Source organism: Anastrepha obliqua, chromosome 4 (genome assembly GCF_027943255.1).
Source record: "Anastrepha obliqua isolate idAnaObli1 chromosome 4, idAnaObli1_1.0, whole genome shotgun sequence".
Classification (NCBI taxonomy): domain Eukaryota; kingdom Metazoa; phylum Arthropoda; class Insecta; order Diptera; family Tephritidae; genus Anastrepha; species Anastrepha obliqua.
In genome coordinates, this window is record NC_072895.1 from 74897310 (window position 1) to 74918183 (window position 20874).

Here is a 20874-nt window from a genome sequence, read left to right on the forward strand (position 1 = left end):
GAGTATTAGAATATTAGGCAACATATTGACCGGGGCTGTTGCCTTAACAGTTTGGGTAGCAACGTCTTTTGGTTTTGTCAATGTTTATGATCAGACCAACATACTTCGCATATTTGCTTCAATAATTAGAGCATTCTGCAGTTGGATGCGGCACCAGTAGTTAGTGTACATTGCTTTAATAATATGTATTATTTTTTATATCATTCCTCTTTTTCTTAACAGTCGCCAAATAAATTCTCGCTTCAGGCTACCAAAACCGAGTGTGTGGCCGTTATCATTCGGCACACCTAGTCCATGTTTACTCATATATTTCTCGACATCTATGTTGTTATTCCGCATTCATATCGCCGAGGACAATAAGTACATATAGTATATCTCCTGGTCGGGTATCGGTGTTTATGCAGCCGCTAAGTTTATCATAAACCTCGTCTTTGATATGGTCGGATTGAACCTCAGAGGGAGCATAACAATTTATAATGATAATTTTGCGTACTTTTGTTTGTAGTTTTAGTATCATACAAGTAATCTCTTTTTTAGTACAATTAACCTCCTGCCTTTTAGGGATCCATTCTATCTTACCTTTCGATAGCTTAGTAGTTACAAGAAAAGAGAGTCATCTACTTCGATGATAGTCAATAAGTCTACATTATTTCATTCCAGTGAGTCGTTTTCATCCTGTATGCATGGATTTTTAATTTTGATTGATTATACTAGTTTCATTCATCAACGGAGTATTTCGATTTGAATTTAGCGTTTCAGTCTCCAAAAAGACATTAAAACTTGTTGCGTTGCCTTGCGCGTGGCTTTTGTGCTGACATCGCTCTCAGGTTCCTGACACGTACTAGGCATATTCACCACGCCAAGGTGGCAACCCACAAAGGGGCTTCTTTAGAAGTGGTACTGTGTAATTCATGTAACAAATTCACTTCTAGCAAGAATGGATTCGAGTCCATTCTCGATCTTACTTATGTAAGCGGTATGGTATGTAGGTCCACTTACCAAAAGGCATTTTCAATGCACAAAGGGAGACAGACATATGTTCCAATGTGTGTACTAAAATTTGTAGTTGCATACTACTGTGGGGAAAAAGTAAGGTGAATTTGGTTGTAAAATGAAAAATCTTTATTTATTTTTGTAAATCAATTTCATCCCCTTCAAAATAATCCCCTCTCGAGGAAATACACTTATGCCAACGATTTTTCCAATCCCCGAAACATGCCAAATAGTCCATTTCCGGTATAGCCATCAGCACCTTCTTCGATTCAGCTTGTATCTCCTCAATCGACTCGAAACGCGTTCCCCGGAGTGGTATCTTGAGTTTTGGGAATAGCCAGAAGTCACACGGAGCCAAATCAAGCGAATACGGTGGTTGCGGAACGATATGCGTGGAATTTTTGGCGAAATGGTCACGAAGAACGGGTGCAGTGTGAGACGGTGCATTATCGTGATGCAAAAACCAAGAGTTGTTGGCCCATAATTCTGGTCTTTTTAGACGAATTGCTTCACGTGAACGACGCATAACACTCAAATAATATTCCTTATTAACAGTTTGGCCAGGTGGAAGGAATTCATAGTGCACCACACCACGAAAATCGAAAAAAACTGTCATCATGACCTTTATTCGTCCGGAGCGCTCCAAGTCATCAACACGTTCTCGACCCTCTTTGAAGTCTTTGTACCACTTATAAACATTTTTCTGCGACATGGTCGAATCACCAAATGCCTTCTGCAACATGCTAAACGTTTCCGCAGTCGAAATTTCATTCCACAAACAAAATTTTATGGCACTTCTCTGCTCAATCAAATCAGACATTGTAAAAATCGAAAAATACACTCTTGGTCGTTTAGTAAACACAAGCGTAAATATATTACTGATAATGACATTCACATGAAAGTCGGCCCAGATGTTATTAACAGTGCTGCCAACTCATGAAAAAAATAACTAGAGCGAAATTTTAATCCCGCGAAGTTTGACAAATAAATTCACCTTACTTTTTGCCCACAGTAGTATATCCTGCTTAAAGTCACACATATTAATTGAAAGTAATCGGCACCGCCGTAGCCGAATGGGTTGGTGCGTGACTACCATTCGGAATTCACAGAGAGAACATCGGTTCGAATCTCGGTGAAAACACCAAAATTAAGAAAAACATTTTTCTAATAGCGGTCGCCCCTCGGCAGGCAATAACAAACCTCCGAGTGTATTTCTGCCATGAAGAAGCTCCTCATAAAAATACTGCCGTTCGGAATCGGCTTGAAACTGTAGGTCCGTCCCTCCATTTGTGGAGCAACATCAAGACGCACACCACAAATAGGAGAAGGAGCTCGGCCAAACACCCAAACAGGGTGTACGCGGCAATTATATATATAATCGGCACCAGACCCATTCGTATCATGGAGTGTAATGATATGTAATGAGGGTGTAATGAGTAATTTGATATGTATATTTTAACCTTCTTTTAATAATAAAAGTTATTATTTATAATTAGCAATGACAAATTTAGTGAATTCTCTTAATTGATTATAATTTTGTTAATTGTAATAAAAATTATATAATAAAAAATTATTTTTTACTAATAATAAGTACATTAAAATTCATAGTTGTGTTGACATCTTTTGTTTTTCTTTTCTTGAAGGTGTTACGGATTTTTTCTATATAAAAAATTTTAAGTTTTCGATACATGGAAAAAAAGCATAACACCGTCAACATAGAATATTATCAAAACTCAACACGAATTTGCGCCAGTATAAACTTGCACAATATTACGTCAAAATTGAATGCGCTACAAAGTTGCACACACAGTCGTATGCACCATACTTTAATAAAAAATTATATAAAAGAAAAATAAATAGTCAAAACTTGGAAATATTAAATAACACGTTGCTCTTATTGTAATTACCATATTATATTCTGGGAAAATGGAAAAAGAATAAAACAAAAATTTAAGATAAAATTTTACCGCACAAAAATTTTTTCGATTATTTTTGTGATTTGCAGATCGATCTAATTAAGAAAAATTTAGTTTCAGCTTGGAGTGCAAATTCATCTTGCGTAGTGCTATCAAATCGAAATTGAAAAAGAAAACATGTTTCAAGTATAAAACTTACATTTTGTTAAAAATTAGAGAAAAAAATCTTTAAACAAATTCTATTAACGCACTCATTTTAACTTACCTATTTTAAACTCTTGAGTATAAGTAAATGCATATTTCTCGCAAGAACTGTAAGATTTTTTCTGCAGGGTAATAAAGAGCTCTGCGGACTGTAGCTTCTAGGAAGCGATAGTCAAGCAGTCATACAAATAATTTGAAGCAGCAATTGGACAGAAAGGCAAGCGGAGCAAAGGCAACATGCAAACCAATAAGTATAAATACTCCCATATTGACACAGAGAGCTATGCGAGGGAGAAGTTGGGCTGAGATTACCACAGTGCCTCGTAGCGAACAATATAAAATAATAATAAGAAAATGCATGCAGAAGCGCATATACATATGCACAAAGTAAGTATATAGTAAAATATATATTTATATACATATATATAAGTATACTCGTATGTACATATAATAGGTATAAGGGCGGCGATTTGGCTTCTAACATTCCAGCGACGGGTGACATAATATCAAAATTTGTATGTATGTGTGTATGCAAGAGAAATGGAAGCAGCAACAGGCAAAAACGATAAACAAAAGAATCATACACTTGAACAATCATAACGAAAATGGTGTTGATATTGCTAAACATAATTATTGTTGTGGTGCTTGGTGTCTGGAAATACGTAACGCGGATGCTTCAAATGCAGTTCAAACAAAAAAAATAATAGAAAAACAATTTTGAAAAATAACAGCACTAAGAACAATACCAACGATTATAATTGCGACGATTGACTCAGCGCCAAAACGTACAAAATATGAGACCACACATGTGTGTATGTATATATGGTGTGCATGCCTTAGCTTGACAGCTTCTAAACCATTTCCAATTACGGTTGTACAAACAATAGAACCAACAAAGCAGCTAGCGTTTTTCAATTGACTGTTCACATAGAAAAGACTTGTGAATTTAAAGGTTTTTAAAATATGATACTCGTATAAGTATATAAACCCTTTAAGGAGTTATACGTAGTAAAAAGTTTCTTTTTATAGCAATTGGGTAGTGTGCGAGTATATATACGAGTATTGAGTTGCAAGTACAAATATTATATGTATTAATATATATATGGAGAAATTCCCGTCGGTCGTCGAAGTTATCGTTGAAAATACGTATGCGTGCTTTTAAAGCTTTTAGCTCATTTTTACAAATCAGGTAGTTAAACAAGAACTCTCAGGAACCGATCATTGTCAAGTTTTTTTAAGCTTTATGCATATAATATATTTATAAATGATTGAAGCCAACACTTTGCGTAAAAATAAGATTTAATTTCTACTTTTCACCAATTACTAGATTATAATTTATGCTAACAGAAAATTTTTAGTTTTTGATTCCAGGTGACACAATTCAAAATCAGACCCCGGAAATTGGCGCGTACACCCTTCTTGGGTGTTTGGCCGAGCTCCTCCTCCTATTTGTGGTGTGCGTTTTGATGTTGTTCCACAAATGGAGGGACCTACAGTTTCGAGCCGACTCCAAACGGCACATATTTTTTATGAGGAGCTTTTTCATAGCAGAAATACACTCGGAGGTTTGTCATTGCCTGCCGAGGGGCGACCGCTATTAGAAAACTGTTTTTCATAATTTTGGTGTTTCACCGAGATTCGAACCTACGTTCTCTCTCCATGAATTGCGAATGGTATTCCACAAACTTAAAAAATCATGTAAGATGATAAAAATCTTAATATTTTTCAAAAAAAAAAACCGTGCAAAAGAAGTAATGATGAAATCCATATTCCATAAAACAAAAAATATTCAGTTTTATTTCAAAAATCAAACTTAGTGCACAGTGAAACTTCAATCCATGAATGCAAAACATATAAAAATTGAAATTTAATTTAGAAAAAAAATCTATTTTACTATTATTCAGCGCTAGTTGATAATAAGCGTGACGTTTATTATAGACTGGACCAAAAATGCTATCATCAGTAGACACCATATTTCAGATACTACGTCAGATATGCCCAACCCATCGTCAAGTTTTATTTAAAATATTAACGCGTTAGTTTTTTCCTTGCAACAAACTCTGTTAACCATGGTTTTTTGCTTTCTCGAGTTGTTTATACACCCCATTGGCGTCGTTTGTCAATCATATTTAACACTTGTGAACTAGATAGCTGCAGTATACAAACGCAAAAGCAATGAAGCATATAGAGGTCCAAAAAGATTTCTATCACTCAAAATTATTTTTCTTTATAGAGTACAAAAATTATTCAAAAACAAGGTTGGATGATTAATTTTGCGTCACCTTGTACAGTGCTCGTTATCCGGTCGCTTCTAGCTGGATTATAAGATATATTTTTCTCTCAAGTGTTTTTTGTCTTTGCTTTGAGCTAATCAGCTTTTTTGCCCAAGTACGAGATTATTTTCTGGATGAATCACCACTCTAACCAACCAACGAGATCATTAGCTCATATTGGTAAATACCCTTATAGGTTCATACAGGGTTTGATTGAAAAGTAATGAGCCTTCCCGCGCGGAGCGTCTGCCAAGCGATCAACCGAATGATCGTTGGACCTTCCCCTTCCACTAGACATCGGTCCCAGTTCGCTAGCAACAGTGGTGCAGTCAACATCGCTCAGCGCGTGAAAGCTGTTTTAAAAGTGTGTTAGGATTTTGCAGTGGCGAAAATGCAGCGATCGTTGGAGCAACGTTACTCGATAAAATTTTGCGTAAAGCTAAACAAAACGAGTACCGAAACCAATGGGCTACTCAAGGAAGCTTACGGGGACCTATCTCTAAACCAGTGATCAGTGGCACACGAGCCAGTCGTCACAACCCAAGAAGGCGCGCATGTCGAAATTCAAGGTCAAAACCATGCTGATCATCTTTTTTGACTCTCGAGGAGTTTGTACATCCAGGAAGCACTCTAAACGTGGCATTTTACAAAGAAGTGCTCCTTCGGCTGAAAAACCAAGTCGCCCGGGTTCGGTCCGGCCTCATCAACAATTGTACCCTTCATCACGACAATGCGCCGGCGCACACCGCCTTCCCTCTGCACCTCTGCATTGGCCAATATGGGGGTTCCGGTGCTTCCCCACCCTCCCTACAGCCCAGACCTGTCCCCTCCGGACTTCTTCTTGTTTCCGCGCCTGAAAAGAAAGCTGAAGGGGAGGCGTTTCGACTCCATCGAGGCGATCCAAAAAACTGTGACAGCCGAATTGAACGCGATTCCGTCGGATGAGTTTAAAAAATGTTTCCTGCAGTGGAAGGACCGCTACCAGCGGTGTATTGACACTCAGGGGTCCTATTTTGAAGAATATTAGTTGTATAAGCCACAAGGTTTAATAAAACTGCTTAAAAAAAATAAGGCTCATTACTTTTCAATCAAACCCTGCACATGCAAATTATCCTTTATTGAATTTCCTTAATCCTTTCTTAATAATTAATAAAATACGTTTTGCTGTACTATCACAAATTTGTACTTACCTATATCGTTAATTCAACTACTTTGTTCAAGAGTGAGAATGATTCTGTCTCTTGAAACTAATTCTGAACAACTACATATTATAGGAGTACCTTAAATTCGTTCCAAAATTCCTGAATTTTGACCAAAAACAACGTCGCGTGAGCATCGCTCAGGAATTGTTGAATGATGTCAACGATGATGCAGATTTATTTAAAAGGGTCATTACTGGTGATGAATCATGGGTATACGAGTATGGTTATGATATCGAAACCACAGCCGAATCGTCCCAACGGAAGAGTCCAGGAGAGCCAAGACCAAAGAAACCCACCAAGTTCGTTCAAATGCCAAGGTTTTGCTCACTGTTTTCTTCGATTAGCATGGCAAAGTGCATCAGGAGTTCTTACCACAAAGTCCTACGGTAAATAAAGAGTGTTTGGCCAAAAACAATACCGTTATCATGCCTGAGCCACCGTATTCACTAGTTTCCGCCCTCTGCGACTTTTTCCTGTTCCCAAGATTGAAGAGACCAATGAAAGGACAGCGTTTTGCGACGAGAAGGAGATAAATACCGTTTCGCTTAGAGAGCTCAAGGACATACCAAAAAGTGCATATCAAAACTGCTTCGAGGATTGAAAAAAAAAACGCTGGCACAAGTGCATTACATCTGAAGAGGACTACCTCGAAGGAGTTAAAATAGAATTTAATGAATACAGAAATATTTTTTGAGAAAACTGAAAATTCACCTTATTCTTTTAACTCACCACTTATTCATGGTTTATTGCGGTTTAAAAATGAAGTAGCGATGTCTTTAACAGTTTCCTTACCTTTTTATGAATTTATGTTGCTGATAAACCTCCGAAGAAGAATTTTATTACTGCCAGGTTTCGGTTCTTGTAAAAAAGTAAACTCATATATTGTGGCAAATCTTGATAGTTCGCGAACCGGTTGGCAACAACACGCGAACGACAAGGTGAACTGAATATAGAAGGTGGCGCCTTCCTGAAGTAGTTACTTTATTTTTCTCGATTTTGACAAGGGTCGAGGGGACGAACAAAACGAATCCGAGGAGGAAAAATTACATGTTTTTAAAAATTCTGTAAATAGCTGTTAATACTGAGATTTGTTACATTTAAACTAAACAAACTAATGAAAACGAAGTGCCGCATGTTTAAACGTGTGAAAACATAAAAAGTAAGATTGATAAAAACTCCTTACTTCCGTCCGTCCCCCAAGGAGCTTTCCGTTCATTCAGATGCTGCTTTTATAGTAGGTTTCAAGGTTCTGACGACTTTATGGAGTAAATTTATTCATCTACATACATTATACTTTTAATATTATTTAAAATTTAACAAGTTCCTTTCTGCAAATAATTGTCTTGCTAGAAAAAATAGGTAGATGTGTTTCCATATGTATACGAGAATATACTTATAATATTAATAAGCAAATAAATGTATATTGAGAAACTTTGCATCTACCGCAAACCAAAATGAGCAAAGAATGTATGTAGAATGTGGCTATTTGCGCACATTCCCATATGCATACATATTTATATATCATATAAGTAAACTGTATCACTCGTAAAGATACCATCAACTGAAATCGCCCAAGGCCAAAATAACTTGAACAAGAACACAAGGATTCACAACTGCAAAGTATGTATACAGGTATATTTAGATAGATGTATATGTACAGAGACGTAGAAGTTAAGGGGCAGATACCTGTAAACGGCCATATTTTTCTTGATTTTCATTAAAATTATTTAAAATGAAGAAGTCAATATATTTTTTTTCAAAATTGGCATAGAATTTATTTATACATGAAAATAATATTATTAATAATAACATTTTTTTTTTAATTTTTTAAAATGGCGGATTTACACTCCATTCTTCCAGGAAGGTCGCAGCGGGGCTTCTCAATCGGTGGGCATTGTAGCATCGGCGTCAGTGACCTGAATATAAAAAACCAAAAATTTGCATTAATGTCATAATTTCTATATGAATTAAACAAAAATGGAAAACAAATTTCGCGGAATAAAATGCTTAAAAAACATTTATTTGGGACGAATTTTCCTACTATTTTTGATTCAAAAAAATATTTTTTTCAAAAAATGTTCGAATTGTAAATACACATAGAAAGCCAATTCGAAAAATATATATTAGTTTTGAGAAAAACGCGTCTAAAGTTTGAATACAACGTAACTATACCTCTCTCAGCGCTCGAACGCAAAGAATAGAGTCGTCACGGTTGACGGTCTATATTATAATATAAGAAATATTTAAATTTATGTTCTAAAAATTTCTGTTATTTTCTTAAAGGATTATCTTAACATTTTATGAAAAAAAAAAATTTCGAAATCTGGTATCTGGTATCAGGTATCTGTCCCCTTAAACAGTGTGAGGAAGAATACAATCAGTGGAGTATCTCGAATATTTTTCTATGCATATATCAGCAATAATTATGATACGTTTTGAATGGAATGATCATTGTGTACATACTTATATTAGACCCATCAGCATGACTTCTTTCATGCCTCGAATGATTAGTGGAATCACGCATACGTCAGAAGTCGCTAAAGGCTCAAAACCTTGTTGCTAGGGTAGAGCTGCCCATCGTCAGGATGGACTACGTCATGGGCATCTTTTTTGACATAGAGAGGGTATTTGATAATGCCACTTTTGATAGTATGTGCAGCTATGCTAGTAAGCACGGCGTAGACCGAGTGCTACTGAATTGGATTCGTTTAATGCTAGTCCAAAGAATCGTCATGGTGCGAGCAGAGGAAGATCTGCTGGTGTCATCCGGGGTTAATAGAGGCTGCCTCCAGGCGGTGTGCTGTCTCCATTGCTCTGGAGCATGGTGAGCGTTCCGCTGCTCACCACCTTAAACGATGCGGGAGTCTACGCACAAGCATATGCCGACGACGTTGCTTCTTTGGTAACCGGCTCTCCGCTTATGAACATCTGTAGGAAAGGGCAGAAAACTCTGGATATGATTGACACTTGCTGCTGCGAATGGGCAATCCGCAAACCCTACCAAGAGTGGTATTGTTCTTTTCAGCAGAAGGAGGAAGCTTGATGGACTGGTTCTGCTTAAGCTAAAAGAAGTCACAATCCAGCCATCCAAAGAAATCAAATATCTTGGAGTAATTCTCGATAGTAAGCTCCAATGGAAATCACAAGTTGAAGCAAAGACATCCAAAGCACTGGCACCCTACTGGCAGTGCGAGGGTGGAAAGCCATCTGCGGGCGGAAGCACAATGGGAATTTGAACGGCCTCTGTCCGGCATTGGACAACAGAGTAGGCATGGACTTCGATCCAACGATCCTCGCCATGCCCCGTGACTCCATGCCATCCAGAGTCGCACTTGACAAGAGATACAGTGTGGTGCTGCCAGAAGCTCAACTGTGGTGAAAACTCAGAAAATGAGCCCGGCAAACACTGTTCTCGCATTTTCACGGATGGCTCCAGGACCGAGCACGGTTCCGGCTCTGGTGTCTACGTGAGATCAAGCGGAACAAAACTACACTTCGCTCTTGGCATGCACGCATCTGTGTTTCAAACGGAGGTGTATGCTGTTCAAGAAGCGATGAACTTTGCTGTGAAACACAGATGGAGTTGCAGATCTGTATGTACATGTACGACAGCAAAGCTGCGCTCATGGCCTTAGACAGCCCTTCCAGGGTAGTTGAGTACTGTAAATCCAGGTTAAACTATGACGGCAGACAAAATATTCTGCTGCTAACATGGTACCCGGGACAAATAGGTATCGCGGGTAACGAGTTTTCTGATTCTTTAGCTAGAATGAGCTCTGAGGCCAACTTCCTTGGTCCAGAGACCGTTCTGTCACTCTCTTTTGCAACCATCAAAGCCACGGTTTGCAAACGGGTCATTCTAGCCTACAAGCGAGCTTGGCAGGCTGAGAGAGGCTGCAGGTAGACAAAACTGATGTCACCTGTCATCACTTTCTGCGCATCTGCCCGACCTTCGCTCGAATCAGGATTGAGGTGTTTAACCCTGATGCGTTAAGAAGCGCCCACTGGCTCCAAGTTGTACTCAGATTTCTTTGGAAGGAACTCGATTACAGTACAAAAGACTTAGTTGTGTCTGAGTGCTGTACTTGCTAGTATGCCCTGACAAAAAAAAAACATACTGATATAAGTATTGGTAGTCGAAAAAGTCTTTTCGTATTTTGTCAATAGATGTCATTGGAGTCATCTATCTCTAGTGCTACCAATCACATTGTGTCATATCATATGGTGTTAGAAAGGTGACATTTTAAGCTTCATTTAACCAAAAAAAAAAATTAAATTCGGAAAGTTGAAAAAAAATTATAGCTGTTCAAAAATGAGTGAAAATAATGAAGAAATTCGCTAGATTTTGAAATTTTTGTATAAAAAAGGGAAGAATGCTACGCAAGCCACCAATGAAATTTGTGAAGTTTACGCAGACGATGCTGTATCAGTTCGTGTAGCACAACAAGGTTCGCTCGCTTTCGTTCTGGAAATTTCGATGTGAAAGATGCACCTCGCTCCGGTCGACCTATCGTTGAAAAAGTGGATTAAATTATGGAAAACATTGACCAGGACCGTCACATAAGCTGCCGTGATATCGCCAAGGCACTAAACATTCATCATCAAACGGTTTTGAACCATTTACAAAAGGCTGGTTACAAAAAGAAGCTCGATGTTTGGGTACCACATGAATTGTCTGTGAAAAATTGAATGGACCGAATTAACATCTGCAATTCTTTGCTGAAACGAAATGAAATCGAACCATTTCTGAAGCGAATGGTAACAGGAGACGAAAAGTGGATCAAATACGACAATAATGTGCGAAAAAGATCATGGTGCAAGGGTGGTGAAGCTCAACAAATGGTCGCAAAGCCAGGATTGACGCCTCGAAAGGTTATGCTGTGTGTTTGGTGGGATTGGAAACGAATCATCCACTATGAGCTGCTCCAGCCTGCCCGAACGATTGATTCTACACTTTACTGTCAACAACTGATGAGATTGAAGCAAGCAATCGAAATAAAAAACGGCCAGAACTGATCAGCAGAAAGGGCGTCGTCTTCCATCAGGACAACGTAGGCCACACACATCTTTGATGACTGGGAGAGCTTGGCTGGGAAGTTTTGATGCATCCACCATATAGCCCTGACCTTGCACCATCGGACTACCATTTGTTTCGGTCAAAGCAGAACTCCCTTAATGGAGTAAAGTTGGCTTCAAGAGAAGCCTGTGAAAATTACTTGTCGCAGTTTTTCGCCGAGAAACCACCAAAGTTTTACACTGATGGAATAATGTCTCTAGAAGAAAAATGGCAAAAGGTGGTCGATCAAAATGGTACAATACATATTTGGTTTAAGGCCGGCGGGCCAATTAGATGTCCTAAATTCAGTAGTTTTCGCGAAGCGTTGTAGGATGAGAAAAAAAACAATTAGCCAAATGAAGTTTTGGGGATAGTTTAATATATATTTGAACAAAAAAAAAATTTGTACAATCTCCAACAATATATTGTAAGCCGAGTTATCAATAGATTCCCAGAGCGCCTTGCCACTGAAGTATCCAACTTGTGTACAAGATACAACTTGCAATTTTCATCTTAAAACAAAAAAAAAAAAGATTATTAATTTTGATGTAATTATCTTCGATGTGAACTAAGAAAATTGGGAGAAACACGTAAAATTCGAATTTTTGGGAAGGTAGAAAAAATAAAGTGGTTTTTCAAGGAAAAAAAAATTCTTCAACTGGGTAAAAGAGTCGCTTAAAAAAAGTTTTTGGATGTTTTTTTTAGTTCACATAGAAGAGAAAGCAATACTGAAGATAACGCATTTTGAATGAAATGGATAGCTCGTTTAGTTTTTTTGCAATCGTGTACATAAATTAGGTAAAATCGTGAAAATGAAAAGCCGAGAAAACGCGCTTCAAAGTTTCAAAGTAAGCGCACGGTTGCTTGACGCCGCACTACGCTCGGCTCTGTAGCTCTGCAAATACTTGGAATTTAACTCTGAAAATTTGTGTCTCATGTTCTTGAATATCTAAGCTATTGATTTCAGGAAAAAAAAAAGATCGATTTTTTCGACCTTTTAATTGGCCCGCCGGCCTTAATAAAGTTCATTATAAATATAAAAAAAAATGAGTTGAATTTTGATTAGAAATACGAAAAGACTTTTTCGACTACCCATACGTGCTACCCTCTCTTAGCTATCTGGAGAACTTATGAACTCTGTATCCGATTTGTTTACATCAAACCTACTCTGATTATCTTCCCAAATTGGGGAAACATCCATTTACATGACAAGATTACATTATATGTACCATAAATAAAATGTTATCCATACTAATAGTTCGATTTAAGTACACCCCTAATGTAAGTAAAGGCATATAGCAGATCAATAACGTAATCATCAATTATTATTCAAGTATTGGCAACTTATCTGATTGATTTTCGTTTTGTTTGCTAACTTTAGAAATTTAATTTCTTACATTTTCCATAATCTGTCCGTTTGTAAGCTCGTAATATGCTATCCGAAATTTCAATAACTCCAAGGGTGAGTAAAATAATCAGTAAGTACCCAACAATTTGTAATAGCCAGCGGCAATATTTAAGCATCTAAAGTAATTAGCCAGTTTCTTCGAAATGATATCAATCGAACCTATTTGAAGTGCGGGTTTGGGTACCGCAATGCAGTAGGAAACTTTGTAATCCAAATCACATGTCTATTGGAAAATTATTAAGGGAAAATAAAATTATTTATTTTCAATTCAATTTAGTTTCAAATTAATACTAGTCCTATACTATAAACTCGACAGGACTTCCGCTTGAGTTTATCTTTAAGATAATAATGATGCATTATTATTTAGTATGATAATCCAGTTAAAAATATTTATATATGTGCTCAATTATTTCAGTGCAGCTTGTCACTCCTGCATGAATAAAAAACGCTCTTATAGCTGTTGAAGCGATGTTTAATATGTTTACGTTTGTAGAATATAAATTACTTCAATTATTCACCCTCTTGCCAGAGCAGGTAAAGAGGAATAAGGGCATCATGCTTTTGGTCATTAAATTTCCTATTCAAAACGAAAATGACATTGGCGTAAAAATATTTTGAAAGGGTACTGGGCGAAAAATATTGGATACAATATTTTCGCTCATTACTTCGACCAAGTAAAAATAAAATGCCTAGTTTTTGCCAGAAAAAGCTAACCAAATCGGCTCCTCCGATCCTAATGAAAAAGAAAAAACTACTTATATTGTTATTAAAACCGTTGGGCCATCTCCACTTATCAATGTAGTGCAAGAAAATGCATTCTCAACTTATCGCAACTATAAAAAACAAGTTGTTTGAAATGATAAATAAACAAATATTTAAGTTCATATGGAGTGACTACCTTTGATGTAGATCTGTTATGCAAAGCCTGCTGAGGTACCCTCTATTTTGAGGTTGTTTAACCATTTTACCACATTCAGGGGCTTATTGTTCCATAGTTTATATGAAGGCACAGCAGTACCACCAAGGTTCTGTAGCCGTTTACTGCCTAGTACAGGACATTTACAAATAATGGGTTCTGAATCTTCAGTGCCCATTTCACAGAATCGGCAGATGATGGTCTCCGAGAGGCTAATTTTATTTAAGTGACATAAAAGTCTTAAGTCTGCTTTGCTAAGTGAAAGTAGCTTATTAAAAATTCCCTTGCCCGGCGTTATTAATTGTTCCGCTTGTCGCTGACCGATAGAGTTTCGCTAGCGCTCAACGAACTTCTTCACCTCCCAGCTCCTAGAATTTTGTTGATGTGGCCCTTTGTGAGTCCACAGAAAGGTTCAGGACCAATTAGGGGTATGTTTGCCCCTTTTTTGGTAGTTGGTCTGCTATTTTGTTTCCCTCGTATCCTTCGTGTTTAGGAACCCAGCCCAGTAGTAATGTGTTCAAGTTTGTTGAAGTGAAGAAGAAGACAACACAATACTACCATATACTCTCGTCATATCTTAATTACAAATACAAAAATGCATATTCGTCTATAAAAAATAGAAACGCTGATTTTCCATAGGGAAACATTTTGGATCGTTTGCCCACGACCTACCATTATTGCTAGATGGGCTAAGAAATGGAGTATAAAGATCAAGAATAGCTAGGCATAAAAGTTCATGTCAAACGGCGCTGGAAAGCTCTTCTTCTTCTTAATTGGCGCTATAACCGCTTACGCGATTTTAGCCGAGTTTAACAAAGCGCGCCAGTCGTTTCTTTCTCGTGCTAACCGGCGTCAATTGGACACACCAAGTGAAGCCAAGTCCTTCTCCACCTGATCTTTCCTTCTTCTTCCTCTACTACCACCAGCTGGTACCGCATCGAATACTTTCAGAGCCGGAGCGTTTGTATCCATTCGGACGACATGACCCAGCCAACGTAGCCGCTGGATCTTCATTCGCTGCGCTATGTCTATGTCGTCGTAAAGCTCATACAGCTCATCGCTTCATGCGATATTCGCCGTTGCCAATGTATAAAGGTCCAAAAATCTTACGCCGAATTTTTCGCTCAAACACTCCAAGCGTCGTTTCATCGGATGTGTTCATTGTCCACGCTTCTGCGCCATTCGCTAGGACGTGCATGATGAGAGTCTTGTAGAGTGTTACTTTTGTTCGTCGAGAGAGGCCTTTACTACTCATTTGCCTACTTAATCCAAAGTAGCACTTGTTGGCAAGAGAGATCCTACGTTGGATTTCAAGGCTGACATTGTTATCGGTGTTAATGCTGGTTCCTAAGTATACGAAGTCACAGTACCGTGGGTGTCGATACGCGAGTGTGCCGACTGTTTGTTTGATGACAGGAGGTACTTTGTTTTCTGCTTGTTCACCACCAGACCCATTCGCTTTATCCAGTTTGGAGAAGGTAGAACTAACAGCGTGGTTGTTAAGGCCGATGACGTCAATATCACCGGCATACGCCAACATTTGTACGCTTTTATAAAATATTGTGCCTGAGCGATTAAGTTCTGCGGCTCGTACGATGCTCTCCAACATCAGGTTAAAGAAGTCACACGACATCGAGTCACCCTGTCTTAAAACTCGTTTGGTATCAAATGGCTCGGAGAGGTCCTTCCCAGTTCTGACAGCGCTGCTGGTGTTGAGCAACGTCATCTTGTATAACCGTATTAGTTTTGTGGGGATACCAAATTCAGACTTCGCGGCATACAGGAAACTCCTTTTCATACTGTCGAATGCAGCTTTGAAGTCAACGAAAAGATGGTGTGTGTCGATTCTCCTTTCATGGGTCTTTTCCACGATTTGGCTTGTTGTAAATATTTGGTCGATGGTAGACTTTCCAGGTCTAAAGCCACACTGATAAGATCCAATCAGTTGGTTGACGGTGGGCTTTAGCCTTTCACACAATACGCACGCTAGAACCTTATAGGTGATATTTAGAAGACTAGTCCCGCGATAATTGGCACAGATCGCCTTTCTTATATTTAGATTGGGCAGACCACACTTAAATTCCAATCGGCAGGCATGTTTTCATCCGACCATTTTTTTTTGCATAGAAGCTGATGCATGCACCTTACCAGCTCCTCGCCGCCATGTTTGAATAGCTCAGCCGGCATTCCGTATGCGCCCACGGCTTTGTTCTTTAGCCGCGTTATCGATATTCTCACCTCGTCATGGTCGGGTAGCGGATTGACAATTCCGTCGTCAACGATTGGGGTATCGGGATCTTCACATTCTCTGTGACATGCGCAGCTATCACTATTTAATAGATTCGAAAAATGTTTCCTCCATATTTTAAGAAGGCCCTGGATGTCAGTCACCAGATCGCCGTCTTTGTTCTTACAGGAAAATGCCCCGGCCTTGAAACATTATGTAAGCCGCCGAACTTTCTGATAGAATTTCCAGGCGTTGTTCCTATTGGCCAGCATCTCTCCTCGCACTCACGTATTTCGGCCTCTCGTTTCTTCTGTCGGATAATACGTCTCTCTTCCTTTTTCAGTTCTCTGTAGCGATCCCACATGGCTCGCGTTGCGCCCGATCGCAGCGTGGCTCTATATGCAGCATCTTTTCTTTCTGCGGCGGCATGATTCATCTTCCATCTATCACAACATGATCGATTGGGTTTCGCGTTTTCCGATAAGGAGACAGCCACGTTGCTTGGTGTATTTTCTTATGCTGGAATCTGGTGCTGCTGACTACCATGTTTGGGGCCCCGGCGAAGTCGATCAGCCTCTGTCCGTTACCGGATGTTTCGTTGTGCTGGCTGAATTTTCCGACTGTGGAACCAAAAATTCCCTCCTTTCGCACCTTGTTTTAAGTGGTCCCAAACCCAGCGCACAACCAGCTGTCCTGGAATGTTTCGCCTTCTCACTTTAGCTCACTCCCGAACGGGTGTTCGAAAGCTACCCAGGAGATACTTGAACTTGTGCTTGAACCATATGCAGAAGAATCGTCCTGGCGACTCGCAAGTGAATGGCGATCAGTAACTTTTTCCACTTCTACATATGGAACCATCCGCGAAGCTGGAAAGCTTACATTAAGAAAAAACGTGAAGAGTTTGACTTGAAGTTAAAACCAGCTATATTACCACTTTTACAGCTATATTACCTTTAGGCGCTCAAGTTTATCAATGCGCAACAGATTCTTATTTACAAACAAACACTAATACCGGTTTGGACTTACGGTATGCAATTCTGGGGGTGAGTTAGTCAAAAGTACAAAACCTCTGATAGATTTACAAGGTTTGTTTGATAGTTATGGAGAAAAAAAATTGTGAGGGGAACTTTGGATGCCACGTCACTAGGGATATGTTTAACAAAATTTATCTTGCATCAGTGATATTCGAAAAACGTATTTGATTTGATTTCCTGTTTTAATTTATTCATAGCCTATGAAATGTATGGAAAGATTGTTCGCTGGGCAAAAGTTGAAATCCCAGAAAAACGTTCTATGAATAAGTTCGTGCGGTTTTTTTTCGAAATTTGGATTTCGGATCATTCCCATGGCTTTTAAACGTTTGGAAATTGTTGATTGATCAACTCCCAAAGTTTTTGCAACCTCTTCTTGCGTTTGAGGCGGATCTTGATCGAGCAATTCCTCCAATTCGGTATCCATGAACTTTGGCGGCACACCCTCGCGTTCTTCGTCTTCCAAGCCAAAATCACCACTTTTAAAGCGTGCAAACCACTTCTGGCACGTTCGCTCAGCTAGAGCATGCTCACCATAAACTTCCACCAAGATACGATGACTTTCGGCTGCTTTTTTCTTCATATTAAAATAATGAAGAAGAATTCCCCGCAAAAACACATTATTTGGCACGAAATTCGACATTTTCAAGTGTGGTAAAAATATTGTTGTTTACGCTTCAAATAAAAAACTTATACTGACGTTTGTGCCTTACGACAGTAGCTCTCCAATGAATGTTTGGAAATGTGGATCGATGGAATAATAATCAAGTTACGCCATCTGTTGTAAAACCGCACGAACTTATCCACTTATGACTACTCTTTTGTAGATACAAAATCATCAGTAGTTCGAGCTTTTTTGGCTCCGCGCCCCATCAATCAACCTTCTTGTATCTGAAAAAGTTGAGTAGATATCTGTAAGTAAATATTTAAGTCCCACTTCATAATTACTTTACTAAAAAGGCACCTATTTAATCCCAAATCAACCTAATCTAAGTTCAATTTAAATGCTGTGTCGGTGCCTTAACTTATTTTACTATCACTTTCGAAATCTTCACTTCTCCACCCTCTCCTGTCATTACTCATCTACTTAACAACTACTTTTTTGCCCAGCCAACACTCACTAAATTAGCCCCATTTGGTGCTGTCATATCTGACAACAGCAATTCAAAAACTTAATTCATAATTGACACAAATTTTTGGCATTACCTTGAAAATTCCTGTCAATTCGGTGTCAAAATCACCGAAAACGCATATCAGGGATTTATTTACACAGACAGGTGTTATTTCAAATCCCCGCAGTCCCAAAAGGCATACGGATAACTTGCAGCAAAAACACACTTACACATATCCAAACAAATGCATCTCTCTGTGCAAATGCAATTTAATTTTGCTTGCATTGTTTTGTAAATAAATAAATTAATTAATTAATAAACAGTACTGTTAAGAGCATGTCACATGTCGATAGAGTGAGCGAAAGAGAGAACGAGCTTTTATGTGCAAGTGAGTATGTGCGGTGTTGCTTTTTGCTAAAATATGCATCTAGCTATGTGTGTGAGCAGCTGCTGCAAGTGTTGCTAGTAAATTAATTATGAAGAACCACAAAATTGCAACATTTAATGACAATTGCAAATACACATACAAGTGTGTTCATATGCACATACATATACATACATATGTATGTACGAGATCATGAAGCTGCATGTGAATAAGCAATTGAGCCTGAATATGTGAGCAGGAAATAAAGCGCTCAACAGTGTAACTTTTCAGATGTTGGTGTCCTGAGGTTTTTTTTTGCTACGAGTTCATAAATATGTCATAGGTATATAAATAGAATGTGTATGTATGTAAATTTATGTTTGTATACATATTTCGATTGTAGCCACCCACCCGTAGCGAAATTATAACGTAAATTACTTTCAGTATTAATTTGATTTTTTCTTAAATAAAAACGAGTAGGGTAGAATTCAGTTTCTCTTTAATTTTCAAGAACAAGTATGAAATTATCTCCCATACAGGTAATTTTCCTGCCATTCATCCCAGATTACAAATTATTTATACAATTTCAAAATTACACTAAGCCGTATATTGGCAGATTCCAGAAACTTTTAAGTTTACCCACTTAATGACAGCATAAAAAAATTAAGATTTTTTTTGTGGGACAGAAAAGCAGTCATACATAATCCAGAAAGCATATAATTAATAAACCATTTTTGTAGAATAAAGCGATAGTCCAGATGGCTTATTTTTTTACAGTAGTTGAAAAATTTCTAAATTTAGACCATAGTATATGTACATATATTAATTCTAAAAAAGTTATAAACAAATTTCTGATAGAAAAGTATTATCCAGGTTTTTTTTTATTTTTTTTTTTATTTATTTTTTTTTGTGTTTTTTTTTTTAAAGGAGGTTGAAATCAAAATGCCAGAAACATCTCAAAGGTGCCGTCACACCCATGGTATGTGGGGCACGCTCCCACTAATACTATAATAATCCTCCACCTCGGCTAGTTCTACCCTGGGACCCCAAAAATATAACTTCTGGGTATAGCCGCGTTTATGTCCGAAGACACAACAGGTACCCGCGTCCAGGCTCCTCTCCTGTAGGCGTATGAAAGCTATACACCGTCGATAGTCTCAATTACTCCCACTATGTTTATAGGTGGTCCAAAGTAAAGGAGGCATCGGAAAGCTTGCAGTAGTGCTATCTTAATTCACTACCGTCTTGTCTTCTGTATGATACTGTATTGAGTGTTTCACTCAAACGTCTGTGCTTGTTGTCGGTTCGTCAGAGACTGTCCGCCTTCTCTGTTGTTGAAACGCTTTGCGTTCCCAATCAATATGGCGAACTCGCGTCATAATCTTACCTGCAAACGTTTGCGTTGCCTCCCACTTACCGCTGGTTGCGCACATATCTCGTATGAGGGTGCTGGAGGACGGTTGATGACCCAGGGCTTGCTCCAGTATAGCTCGTTCCTCTCTAAAGCGGTCGCAATAAAACAAGTCGTGTTCTGCGTTTTCGTCTGTATTTGGGCAGTTTGGACAGAAAGAGCTATCTGCCAGCTTAAAACGGTGCAGGTATTCTTGAAAACAGCCATGTCCGCTGAGCAACTGTGAAAGGTGATAGTCGGTGTCTCCATGTTTTCTCATTAACCACTCATCAACATGTGGTATGAGTTTGTAGGTCCAACGTCCGCTTTGTGACTCATCCCACGGCTGCTGCCAGCGGCCTATTGTCAGCAGTCGCTCCGCTGCTTTTTCTCCAGGTGTGGGCCGCGTTCCCTGTCTGTTATAGAGCCGAAACATTTCATCTGCCAAGAGGTTTAGGGGTATCTTTCTCGCTATTACGCAGATTGCATCATCAGACACCGTTCTATACGGGCGAGCTACACGCAGCGCGCCTTTCCTGGATGTCTGGGTGACTTCTCGTAGATTAGACTTTTTGGTTCCCGCCCAGATAGGTGCTGCATACAGAATTATGGAGTCAGCAACAAATTACAGTAGCCGTCTGCGATTTCAATGGGGCCCTCCTATATTAGGGAGAAGTCGCGTTAGGGCACCATTGATAAAAGCCGCCTTGGAACTTATATTTATTAAATGCTGCCTGAAACAAAGTCTTGTGTCGATCCATACCCCAAGATATTTGATCGCC